Source organism: Prionailurus viverrinus, chromosome A1 (genome assembly GCF_022837055.1).
Source record: "Prionailurus viverrinus isolate Anna chromosome A1, UM_Priviv_1.0, whole genome shotgun sequence".
NCBI lineage: Eukaryota > Metazoa > Chordata > Mammalia > Carnivora > Felidae > Prionailurus > Prionailurus viverrinus.
In genome coordinates, this window is record NC_062561.1 from 40939082 (window position 1) to 40953461 (window position 14380).

Here is a 14380-nt window from a genome sequence, read left to right on the forward strand (position 1 = left end):
TACGTTTGAAAAATGTCATCAAGAATATAAGGTAATAATCTGTACTGGGGCACAGAGAATTTTTCAGCAACAAGAATTTTTTTTTTTCCTAAATCAAATGCCCACTATTTTATTCACTCACTTACATGGCCACTTGTTTCCTGGTCTTACACTTGAAGACCTAAGATTGGTCTCATTATTATTTGACTGCAAGTATAACCAGCTTTTCAAGACTGTCCTCAAAAGCATCAAGATAGTTTTGACCTTTCCAAGACCCTGCAGATAAATCCTCATCAGGGCACTTTGCTCACTCATTCCCTAGGGCAGGGTTTTTAAAAAGCATGCCCTTGGACTTGGAGGCAGGCAGTAAAATTTTCTCAGATTTGTCCCAATGGAACTGCCACCTCTCCTTCCCTGTGTTGCTCACTTCTTTCTCTTTCTTTACTTTTCTTCTCAAGAGAATCATCTGAAGGAAAAAAAAAAGTGTCATGATGCCAGTGGATGCACCTTACTGAAAAATGCAGTGGGTCTAGTCACAGCTCTCCAGTATCGCATTGTTATAGATCCAATGATTCTCTATATATCCTGTTTCCTCCTCAGTGTTGGTGGTATTTTAGTCATACAGATAATGGGTCAAATGGATAAAGTATTTCTGCTGCTTGTGTAGTGTATATATATTCATAAAATTTTCATATATATAAAAGTATTTCTATGAAGAGACCATATCTTGTGACATCTAGAGAATTATCTATTGTCTTTATTGATAGTGCTGGTATAGACATTGGGGTGGGTGTGCCCATTTGAATCGGTATTTTTGTATTCTTTGGGTAAACACCTAGTAGTAAATTGGTGGGTTTTAGGTTAGTTCTATTTTTAATTTGAGAAGTCTCTGTACTGTTTTCCAGAGGGCTGCACCAGTTTGCATTCCCACCAACAGTGTAAGAGTGTTCCATATCCTCAACATTTGTTGTTTCCTTGTTGTTAACTTTAGCTATTCTGAGAGGTGTGATGTGGTATCTCATTGTAATTTTGACTTGTGTTTCTCTAATGATGAGTGATGCTGAGCATCTTTTCATGTGTCTGTTATCCATCTGTATGTCTTCTTTGGAAAAATGTCTATTTATGTCTTCGCCCCATTTCTTAACTGGATTGTTTTTTGAGTGTTGAGTTCGATATGTTCTTTATAGATTTTGGATACTAATCCTTTATCAGATAGGTCATTTGCACATATCTTCTCCCATTCCATAGATTTCCTTTTAGTTTTGTTGATTGTTATTTTGCTTTGCAGAAGCTATTTTATCTTGATGAAGTTCCAATAGTTCATTTTTGCCTTTGTTTCCCTTGCCTCAGGAGATGTGCCTAGTACGAAGTTGCTGTAGCTGAGGTCAAAGAGGTTGCTGCTTCTGTTCACCTCTAGGATTTTGATGGTTTCCTGTCTCACATTTAGGTCGTTGATCCATTTTGAATTTATTTCTGTATATGGTGTAAGAAAGTGGTCCAGTTTCATTCTTCCACATGTTGCTGTCCAGTTTTCTCAGCATCATTTATCGAAGAGACTTTTTTTTTTTTGGGTGGATATTCTTTCCTGCTCTGTTGAAGATTAGTTGACCATATAGTTGCGGGTCCATTTCTAGGCTGGCTCTTTCTTTCTTTCTTTCTTTCTTTCTTTCTTTCTTTCTTCTTTCTCTCTCCTTCTTCCTTCCTTCCTCCCTCCCTCCCTCACTCCCTTACTCCCTCTCTTTTCTTTCTTTCTTCTTTTCTTTCTTTCTTTCTTTCTTTCTTTCTTTCTCTCCTTATTTCCTGTATGATTCCTTATTTCCTGTATGATTCCTTATTTCCTGTGTGATTTCCTGTATAATGATCTCTCTCTCTCTTTCTATCTCTGTCTCTCTCTCTCCCACCTCTTTTTATGATCAAGGCTCGATGCCCTCCACAAAACCCACAATCCTTTTCTCCCCAAATCACATCTCCATACCTCCTACTTTGATGTGGCCTCTTCTCTCCCTCTAGTTGTTAGTTTGTTCTGTCAGTCCTCAGATCAATTTCTTGGGTGTCAGAATGATTTGATATTTATCTAGCTGTATTTGAGGGATGAAGAAGACATAGGGTCTTCTAACTACTCCACCATCTTAACTGACAGACATTTAAAAAAATAATGCATAATTTTCTTTTCATTTTAGATAATACAAGCAACAGACTAGCATAAAGCACTGAAGAATTTCTGTATGTTTCCTTCTATTTTCCACTTTATTTCAAGATTAGATCACTCAAATTGCTGACACACCCTTATTATGTTCCTTTTGAGGACCTAAACAGACTCTGCTAAAAACATACAATTTTACACCTCATTTCATCCACCGTTTTTTTTTCCAGCTTTATTGAGATATACTTCAGATATAATTTTCCCAGTTTCATTGAGATATATATTGACACATTGGGTAAGTTTAAAGTGTACAACATACTGATTTCATACAATTGTATATTGCCATATGATTACTACCACAGCATTATGTCACATCATGTCACATAATTACTAGTTATTTTTTGTGATGAGAACATTTAAGATTAACTTTCCTAGGAATTTCAGGAATATAATCCAGTATTGTTAACTATGATCACAATGTTGTATTTTAGATACACAGAACTTACTCATCTTCAAACTGTGTGGGGGATAAGCTTAGGAATCCCTTGGGCTTACCCTAATGGGTTAACAAAGCATAAAGAAATACAAAGCCATAAGATGCTCACACCCAAGTTTGGGTAAACAAGATTGGCACCCCAAGAATAGGGAAGTGCAAAGGAATAAAAAATAGGAAGGTGTAGAGCCCCAGAATAGAGAGGGAGGGACAAAGGCCCAAAAATAAGAGTGCAAAGGTGCCTAATACATAGCTATATGAAATAAACAAGATTAGATATTCAGGGTGGAAGCATCCCCCAAGTTAATACTATAGCAGAAAGCTGCTTTCACAGGAAGGATCAAGCTGGGTAAACAGGTAAATTGGGCTATAGACCTGCTGTGCTGAAGGCAGAGCAGCCCAGAGTGGAGATGATTTACAAAAGGAAAGGTACCTTGTTAACTCTGAGGTTATTTCCCATACCTGTCTCATCCCCTAGACTAGCTAAGATAAACAGAGGTGATGCCTTATATCCGTTGTAAACAACCTTCCTCCTGACTTCCCAGCGCCCAGATTTTGTTTTGTATTAACCCAAACTCCTAACCCTGAATATCTTCACTATACCCTTTCCCTCACATCCACAAGTTAATGTTCACAGATTCACTGTCTCTTTGTGCACTTCCATCACCTTTGTAAGCCTTCTAATCCTAATAAAAATGGGGCAAGGACCCTTATGAGAGGCTCTTGTCTTTTCCCGGACATTAGCCACTTCTCATTTCTTCATCCTATGTCCTGCTTGTTTGCTGGCCAAAAGACAACTTCAGACTTCGAGTCTACAACAAAACTGGAAGTCTAAACTCTTTGACCCAATGTCTGCTACCGTAAGATCCAGCAATCTCACTTACAAGTATATATTCAAAGGGAAAGAAAGCAGAATATCAAAGAGATATCTGAAGTCCCATGCTCCTATGTTTATTGCATCATTGTTCACAAAGGCCAAGACATGGAAACAACCTACGTTTCCATCAACCATTTTTAATTACTAGTTTTTGATCAGACAATATAGTTTGAAGCTCCTGGATCATAGTATTTGATGTAGAATATTTGATATACATTAAACATAAAAATAAGTGACACTATTAGGGAGTCCTCAGATCAGATTGAGGGGGTGTACACCAAATGTGGAATGACCTGATCAGGTGGAAGCCAGTGGCACAGGCATTGAAAGAATTCACCCAAGGCTGAAAAAAGGAGATAGAAGTTTATTGAATAACATCACAAGGGATTGACAGGCAGGACAGCAAAGCAGAGACTGCCATGAGGCAGTTGTGGGGAACTGTAGCTAAAGGGAAGGTGATGAAGTTTGGGAATATATGACTTTTCTTTTTTCAGTACCTGTGTCCTAGTATGAGTAACCCATTGGTCAGCTAGGGCTGTTGGATACTTTGAAGTGGGTCTTCTGATAGGTCTGTTCATATTTAGCGAGGGGGTAGGGGGTCAAAATGGGCCCTCTACCTTACTCAGATTTCCATTGTTCAAGTTGATTGCCTAAAAGCAGACTCTACAACTATGACATATGAGAAAATTTTCAATGGAAAGAGGGAAAATAAAAAGAACAACTAGAACTCACACACACACACACACACACACACACACACAGAGTCAGTGTTTATGCACTGTTTTTTGTTTTTTGGTTTGTTTTATCTCTGGACAGTCTTTTTGTGTTTTCCTCCTCTCCCTTGGTACATTAATAATCAAAGAAGATGAGTTGCTGCCTTACTTCTCTTTTAGGAGTTGCAGATAACAATACAAAACCACAGGGAGACTGAAACAGAAGTGTGCTTGCCTGTACCAAGGACATAATGAAGGCCAATGGTCATAGTAAGGGCTGGGTAGTGGAAGGTGAAGTCTGAAATGGTGCTAAGGCCAGACTATGGTGGGCAAAGATTATGGTAAGGAGTTGGGATATGATCTTGAACATAGTGGAAGACTACTGGAAAGTTTACAGCAGGAGTGTAATACTATTAGATTTACTTTTTTTCTTCTTAAAGATCAATCTGCCTAAAATGTAATGAATGCATGGTAGGGAGTAAGATTGGACACAGAAAAATGGTTAAGAAGTTGTTTTACTTATCCAGGTGAGAGAAAATGGTGATTTTGCTGTGATTTGTTGAACCAGAGATGGCACAAGTTACTTACATTTGCGTATATTTTACTTATATTTGACATGTAATTGTAATAACCACATGATCATTTTTGTCCTAGGAATAGTGGTTGACAAAAGAACAGAGAAGAAAGAGGAGGAAAAATCAACTACTTTCACATTTTCCTGAGGATAGGTCTAGACTTGGGCCAAAATTAAAATATGCAAAGCATATACTTTCCCTTGTTACATCCTTATATATCATCTTTTCACATGACCTGTTCCCCAGAGTTCCAGGCCTACTGTGTCCTCATGCTATTCTGATTTCTTCTTTGTGACTTCAAAAAAAAGAAATAAAAATCTTCAGGGTCCAAGTTTGCCTTCTGTATATAATTTCTCAAAACATCCATTACCTCTAGTGTGGGAGGTGGAGGGGATATAAATGATTATGTAAATAAAGAAGTAAATAAATAGGATGGAAATAATTTTATGTAATTTCTGAAGATTTGGTAGATCAGTATTCCTACCTAGAATGTCCTTATTTTATTCATTGCTAGAAATGTGTCCCAAGCTTACAGAGGATGGCAGGATATAACCACTTACTACCCCATACATGTCAAAATGGGCAATTTTGATATGTATGAAATACATAGGCAATGTAAAAAAAATAGGCAATGAGACTTAATGGATCAAAGAAGATGGCTTATTGCTTAGAGCATACCAGTCATGAGCATTAGAAGAATTCCATTGCTCTGCCTGTCCCCAGGTCTCCAGTTTCATAGTCACTAATAGATCCCAAACACATAGTAAGTTTTGTGCCACGGCTGAGGAAATTAGAGCTTAAGGAACCAACACTTTTATAGGAAGCAAAAAGCAAGGCTGCTGTTTGTCACAAGACAAATGTGTAGGAACACAAAAGGCCCAGAGAGGACGGTCTCCCAGCATTCCAAAATGTGTGTGTGTGTATGTGTGTATGTGTGTGTGCACATACATGTGCATGTGTATGTCTGTGTGTAAAAACATTTGTGAAATATGAGGTAGGGCTGATTTTGACCAACCAGCTGAGTGAGCCCTTAGTCAGGATTCAATACCTAAGTTTTACCTGATTTCAAAATTCTTAACTTCCTCCATCTAAATCCACAGAGTTCTAAAACTTTAAGTTTTTGTTTTGTTTTGTTATATTTTTGGTATCTTAATTGCTCCCATAGAGGCAACTTTCAGAGTTTTAGTAGGGAGAGAGAATGCTTGGCCAGAGTATTGTGGGTGGCATGGGAAGAGGAGAGGATTACAATTGTTGGTAATTCATTTTTTTGTAAATCAAGGCTTTCTTGCATTCATGAACTGGAACAATGCATTTTTTTATAAATAAGAGTAGCTCCTACTGCATACAAAGGGATAAAGCTCAGAGTATATTTTCAGTTACTGAGTCTTTTTTTCTGTTAATGTGATCTTATAAAAGCTAGGGAGCTGAGTGAAAAAGATAAAACATATAACAACAATGTATATGCCTACTACTCACTCTATAGTCCTGCTCAAAGAAGTCCTTTGTCTTTTTCTTAATTAAAACACCATTTTTTCTCTATAAATTCAACATACAGTGTTTGTTTAAGAAGGCAAGCATTATCCCATCCAGTCGTGGTTGTAACACCTGTACAGTACCACCAAGCTACCCAGAAGAGATTTGGTTTATAATAAAATAAAACCTGGTCCAAGAACCCTGAAGAAAAGAGATATGGTCATACAGACTAATTATTCCAAAATGTTTGAAGAAATGCTCAAAACTAAAACTACTACAAAAGTATCTGTGATAGCAGCTGCATTGGTAAATTATTTTGTGGGATATCCAATAAAATGAGAATTCAGTACCTAAATTGTAACAAAGCTTGCACAAAAGCTAAATACTGTTCTCACTAGAAATCAAATTATAAACCTTATGTTTTCCCCAAAGCCATTATTAACAAGTTTGGTAGAGAGAGAGACAGAGACAGACATAGAGGGACAGAGACACAGGGAGAGACAAAGACAAAGAAGAGAGAGATTAACCGGGAAAATACGTTTACTTGTTTTATGGAATTTAAAATGTTTGATTAAGTAAGAGTAAATTTTATAACACTACAAGTGGTATTTCCAAGTGAACCAATTAATTCTGTTCATGAATTGAACAAGAAAAAATAACATGCAATGTAAAAATTAATTCATGACACAAGAAAAATATACCAACTTCCATTCTGATTTTGACCACATTATATATTTGCTACCCATACAAACCAAGCAGAGAAATATACAAATATAAAGAGAGGATACTTGGATCCATTATGCTTACTTAGAAAGATTGTCTCTAAAGTATACCAGCCATTCTAAGTGAAGCTGCTTTCAAAATGATGCAACTAATCACTTTCTTAGTGCAGAGAAAACTGTAACATCTATGATACTGTGCCAGATGTTGAATATGTTAGATACTGCCAAGTAGTAAATTATTTTTCAGAAGTAAATGAAACAATTTGAAAGACAGAAAATATTTTCTAGTTACTCATTGTCTTATCAAATGGAGAAAGTGTATTTATAAAAACGCCAAATTCATTTTAATGGAATTGAAGAAGTATGTAACAAGTTGGCTATGTATCTGTGTGATTGCACCTGAAAATAAGTATATATTTTCATGAGAAAGGAATATAACAGCCACAAAGTTATGACAAATCCTAGATTCCCAAGGGCAGTATCATAGGACTCTTTGTTTTCTGATGGACACCAAGTCCTACCTGGTTTCAGTTGAAATTTTGGTAATTAAAACACACACACACACACACACACGCATTAATAAACCAGGGATAGACATAAACATTAATCTATATTTTGCGAAAAGGGGGAATGCCTATATTGCCAGACTTATCAGAAGAGAAGCCTTGAGGGAACAAGGGATTAGAAGATTGTATTTTAATGCACCTTGATTAGTAAGCAGAGATAGTATGGGTACAATATGTGCAGAAAAGAAGAATTGATATCAATGGAAATTAAGTGGATAAATGAAATCCTAGACTTGCAAACTAAAATCACATAAATCTTATCCCTTTTTAAAAATAGAGAGAAATGCTAAACCCACCTAACTCATATGGGTTAATTATAATGAAAGAAAGGGATGTTGAGGTCTGCCTGGCTTTTCATGAAATTGAAATGACAGAGGCTATATGAACCACAGATGAGTTTCAATTACATATATGGGAACTACAGATCAAAGAAAAAGATGAAAAACTAGAAAAGAGGAACATTCCATGCCTCCATTTTGACATCAGACAGAATCAGTCTGTGAGGTCAACCATTTAGGCTTAGGTGTCCCAAGATGACAGATGTTTCAGAGGATTTTGAGTAAAGGCTACTCCAGATGCCCATTTCATCAGACACAAGTTAGTCATTTCGCATCACTTTATTTATTTATTTATTTATTTATCTATCTATCTATCTATCTATCTGTCAAGGTAGGCAGCCAGCCATATTTGTGGATTGCTTTACTTTTTTTAATGAAGCTTTATCACCTACATGCTTCATTTAATTCCTTTGTCACACTCATGAAAGCCATAAAGCAGCTTTATCCTAATTTAACAAGTGAGGAAATAAACACTTTGAAATACTGGAAGACTTACTTTACTCCACAAAAGAAATAGATTGTAGATACAGGAATTTATGTCAGTATTAAAAATCCTTTATAATCTAATAGGCAAGTATAATATAAGGAAGCAGTCAGCTTGTGGACAATTACATGAAAGATAAATGAAGATACTTTGCAAATTGTGGGGATGGGAAAAAACTAGTCATCACAAAAACATGTTTACTATGGTATCAAGAAAAAATTAGAAGAGATAAAAAGTTCGGTTTTACTATGTTGTCCCTTTGAAATGTCAAATTACGAATGATCACAGCAGCTTTTGTTTCCTTGTCTACTTTGCTATTGCTAACAACTTGGCTAATTCACTTCTCATTTCACTTTCTATTTACATAATAACTACAGCTGAAACAGAGCAAGGAAGGCAAAATCTTAATTTTTTCCCTTTTTTTTTTTTGCTAAGTACAGATATACTGGCACTCTGAATGAAATTAATGACAGTAATAAAAATTTGAAAGTATTACAAGAATTAAATCTACATAAACGGTTGAGATATGTTAACACTGCCAATAATTTTAATAATCAAAAATGGAAAAAGAACAGAGAGATGGGAGAAATTTAAACCCTTACCCAGTCAGGTAGTCTATATGCTTTACATGCTTTATTCTAAGATATTTCCCTCCTGCCTCCCCTCTCTCCTTCCCTAAAATAATATCAACTACAAAAAGATGCCCTATAGACACTAATGTACTTACAGATACAGGTTCTTTATGAATTGTTTGTTTGTTAGTGAACAGTAGCTAAATTTTATCTAGAATGTTGGCTATACAACATCACTGTGTTTTTTAAACATTATAACCGAAAAATTTTCCCCCCACACTCTTTATACACTTGGCTTTGCCATAAGACATTGACTTTTTGAAATGATTTACTGTTAGAAATATATCTTTCTTAATGTGTCTTTCATTGAATGACTCATCCACCCAATTTTTTAATGTACTTTTTTATTCACATGGAAATTTAAAAAAATAATGTTTTATTCATTTTTTGAGAGAGAGAGAGACAGAGCATAGCAGGGGAAGGGCAGAGAGAGAGGGAGACATGGAATCTGAAGCAAGCTTTAGGCTCTGAGCTGTCACCACAGAGCCTGATGTGGGGCTTGAACCCACGAACTCACGATCCCTGAGATCATGACCTGAACAGAAGGCTGACACTTAACCAACTGAGCCACCCAGGGTGCCCCTGACATGGAAATTTTTAAATACCATGGTCTGGCTAATTGGAAATGTCTGTACTTATACCCAACACTATGAAACATCTACCATGCTATGTGATTTTTTTTAACACTTGACTATTCTAATCACTCAAGGTATTTTCTATTTTTCCTCCCTCAAAATGTATTTACTTAAAAATAAACATTATTTTCCCTGCCATGTTATTTTCCATGTATTAATTGAAATTTTTCTATGTTTTAGAGGGAGGGAGGCAGGGACAGAGAGAGAGAGAGAGAGAGAGAGAGAAAGCATGAGCAGGGAAGAGAGAGAGAAAGAGAGAGAATATCTTAAGCAGGCTCTATGCTCAGTGCAGAGACTGATGCAGGGCTTGATCTCATGCCCCTGGGATCATGACCTGAGAGCTGAAATCAAGTCGGATGCTCAACCAACTGAGCCACCGAGGCACCCCTGAAGCTTTTTGTTTTTTAACAAGCAAAGAAGAATGAGAATATTCTTACTTTCAGGTAAATATTCTCAAAAGTAGCTTCCCAAAAAAAGTGTAGTTAGTGTAATGTGGCATTTACTTCCTGTAGCTATTAAATATGAATCTTATTAAGAGCATTCTAAACATTACCATAATACTTACTGAAATGCTTTTTAAGTTTTTTTACATGACTTTAATCATTGCAGAAAAAAAAATGTTTAAATGGCCTTCATATTTTGAATGTTTTAAAAATTGCTATTTATCAAGCAATTCCTATAGTATCATTATCCATTACCTCAAGGCACAATAGAGTATAGATAAGGCTCATCACTGATGACAATTGATCCAACTCTATGTGTTATGAGTCTAAGCTCATTCTGTGCCCCACACAACAGGCCAATAAGTCAAGAGAAAAGATCCTGGGGTAAGGAAGGCAACTTTATTCAGAAAACTAGCAAACCAAGGAGATGGCGGACTACTTTCCTAAAGAACCATCTCCCTGGGCATGAAATTTGAGCTTCTTTTATGTTAGCAAAGGAGAAAAAAGGAGATTGGAGTCAAAAGATGGCTGACATCTGTAGACATCAAAAGAAGGTTGTGTAACTTCTTTGTCCTTTGTCAGTTGATCTTTTCATACAGGAATCTGGTCTTGTCATTCCTGAAAATCTTAGACATAGCATAATCATTTCTGTATGTACTTCCTTATCTCCTCAGGTGAGGTAGGTTTGGGATAAAAAGCAGTCTTTGTACATCTAAGCTATAACATGCCTACATGCAAGGTAAGCAGAAGTCACAGCAGCAAGGGAAATAGAAGCAATAAGGAGTGAGACATGCAAAGTTTAAACCTGTTACATATATTTTACATAATTTCATGGACATTTTTGGCTTATTATTTTTTTCATTTCTTTTCAGATGAATTATCACTATCTTTTCTGTTACCGAGTATAAAATTTCTGCTTGGAAAAATCTTAGTTCTGCCATCTTCTTGATCACTTTTGTTGTATTTTTATTATTATTCTGAAATGGTGTTTTCTTTTTTAGAAATTTTTTTTAATGTTTTCATTTATTTTTGAGACATAGAGAGACAGAGCATGAGCAGGGGAGAGGCAGAGAGAGGGGGAGACACAGAATCTGAAGCGGGCTCCAGGCTCTGAGCTGTCAGCACAGAGCCCGATGTGGGGCTCGAACTCACAGAGCGTGAGATCATGACCTGAGCTGAAGTCGGACGCTCAACTGGCTGAGCCACCCAGGTGCCCCCTTTTTAGAAATCTTTAAAAGAAATCCTTGTTTATCTGTAAAAGATGAGTTTAATTTGTTCAAAATAGTAGAATCCACTAACATCCTTCCTGATATGTAGAAATTGAATAAGAGTAACTATTAACATCACTAAATACTACACTTTCTCCTTAAACTCAGGCCACCTCTAGTAAGGCACATGACCCATGGCAGTCTGTCAAATATACTGATTGAGAGTACTTACCTCAAATGTTGTATCAAATGTTACAGGTGGCTGGGTGGCTCTGTCGGTTGGGTGTCTCTTGGTTTCGGCTGAGGTCATGATCTCATGGTTCATGAGTTCGAGCCCCAAGTTCGGCTCTGTGCTGACAGTGTGGAGCATACTTGGGATTCTCTCTGTCCCTCTTCTGCTCACTCTCACTCTCAAAATAAATAAGCTTAAAAATGTTTATATGTTATATCAAATGTTAGTAAAATTGAAAATCACTATATTTTATAGAAATAATCTCAGAAGATATCACTACTTTCTCCACATACCTCAGTTGATCATCATAAAAAACTGTCCTCTTCCAGGATCAGATTGGGGTGCCATTACAATTTGAAGAACATTCACTATGAAGTGCTCCTAACAAACACCTCAGGTGTGGCATTTCTGTTGTTGAATGCCTCTGGATCCCCTCTTTATGAAACATAATGATTTCACAAACTTAGGGCAAAAACTCAAGATATTCTCTGCATTTTCGCCCTCTGATCCTAGAGAGCAAGAAGCGATTCCCTCATAAACATCCACTTGGAAATGCAATAATTTTTAATGAAAATACATTAAGCATTTCTCTTTTAAAAAAATAGTTAATCCCATATCTCTTCTGAATCACACAAATGGTTTTAAAAATATCATATGACCAATCTACTAGAAGTATTCAATATCCTAGTCATATAAACGTAAGGGAAATTTAATACTATTGTTTAGCAGAAATTGATATTTATTGATAGAACTACTATAACAATAAAAACATTTTATTTTTTAAGTCATTCAAATCAAATCATCAATGTTCGTAGGGTAGGCCATTATCACACAAGCCAGCCCCATGTTTGTAAAAGTTCTCTTATGAGGGGTTCATAAAGTCATAAAATTCTTAGCATGATGAAAAGAAGCTAGGCATGAAATTGTGTTTTATAGGAATCTGCTTTTCTATCCTATTTGTGTCTCCCGTAAAAAGTATTTATAACAGTGTGAATCCCAATTTATTAAAAATTAATGTGTAATTATATTTGTAGAAAGATGAATAAATATTTTTATCTACACAGGCAAATTGTGCATTTTAATCTAGAATCATATGCCATTTTTTAGACACGCGTTTAAGTGGTCATTTCTTTGTCTACCTATTTTATTTTTAAAATAGGTTAATATTTACGATCACTTTATTGAGAATAGCTAAAAATGGGACCCTGGAATAAGATTTAATATTAATTTTCAGTATTATGTGAGTGGATAGTAGTGTGTGATCAAGAATCATTAGTGAGATCGTGTCTTGTTCTGTAGCTGTCGACAAGAAAGTCTGCAAATCTTGGAAGAACAGAAAGACAGAGTTATCCTTCTTTAAAGTACTTTCTATCCATCAAAGTACAAGCCTCTGACCACACTCCATGCTAATAGTAATAGCCCTTTCCTTTTGCCCCTAAATTCTCCCAGTCAATTCTTTTTTGTTCGTCCTTCAAAATAACACTTTGCACTTAACATTAAGTTACCAGAAGGTTCTGTGAATGCCAACCCACTGAAAACACCATCTTTCCCATACCTCGGCAAGTAACACAACTCAAAATGGAATCAGCAGATAAATGAGGAATGGCTAGAGAAGCATTTCTTTATGGTATCTCTAGGCTGATTGCCTTAGGGTTGAACTTTACATTTCTAAAATATTCGTGGGAAATTTAGAACCATAAAATTTCAAACCCATGATTTTTTTATATCATTATGGATCAAGTTAATAGCAGACTCATCATTTTAATAATTCATAATTAATCCATACATTATAGTAATTGATATTTAATCTTTATGTAATTGGACACTTTACCTTTGACTCTCTTGATTTATTAAATATCCTTGAAAATGCTAAGACATAGAATGTTTAAGAAGGAAAACATACATTTAAAGAATCTATAGTTCTAGGTCAAAGAACATAGTTTTGTTAACTATGGAACTAATGCTCATAACATATTTGAGGAAGGATAAAATTCTCTTTTTAACTTATCTCTAATAGGTTCCACATAAACTATCATCTGAAACAAATTTTATCCTCAGTGCCAGGGCAAGTTAACACAAGAATGAAAGGCAGTTTGTTCCCATAATTTCAAATCTGATTTATTTCTTTTTTTTTTATAATTTTTTTTCAACGTTTATTTTTTTGGGGACAGAGAGAGACAGAGCATGAACGGGGGAGGGGCAGAGAGAGAGGGAGACACAGAATCGGAAGGAGGCTCCAGGCTCTGAGCCATCAGCCCAGAGCCTGACGCGGGGCTCAAACTCACGGACCGCGAGATCGTGACCTGGCTGAAGTCGGACGCTTAACCGACTGCGCCACCCAGGCGCCCCTCAAATCTGATTTATTTCTAAATCTGCAGTCACATATTCAGAACATGTTTGTGTAATGTTGTGCTAGGAGTCAGATGAAAAGCAAAACTGTGAGTCAGAGAAGTAAAATACTTTGCCTAGGAGTGTACTGCTGGTACATAACATGCAGAGATTGACATCTAGTTTGTCCAGACTCCAGGCCCTTCTGAATTGTACATATGCTGTTTATTCAGCCCTGACCCCTGGCAGAGAAAACCTACATTTATTGGAAGGTCACTGCTGAGATTAAATTTCTTTCTCTCCTATGTAAGAACATCTATCAGAATAAAGCAAAAGAAGTCAGCTTACCTGCACCCCAGCCATTCCCTGCTCCCACCTGCAACTTGAGTTGTCTCATTTCTTTTTCTCCCCTTCTTTTAGTATATTTCTGTGAGGTTTTTTTTTTAGTTCTACTGTATAAAATTCCATTTATTCCTGAAGATAATTAAGCTTAAGTAATTATCATAATTCTTTCTTTCAGGTTCCTTCAAGCGGAGAAA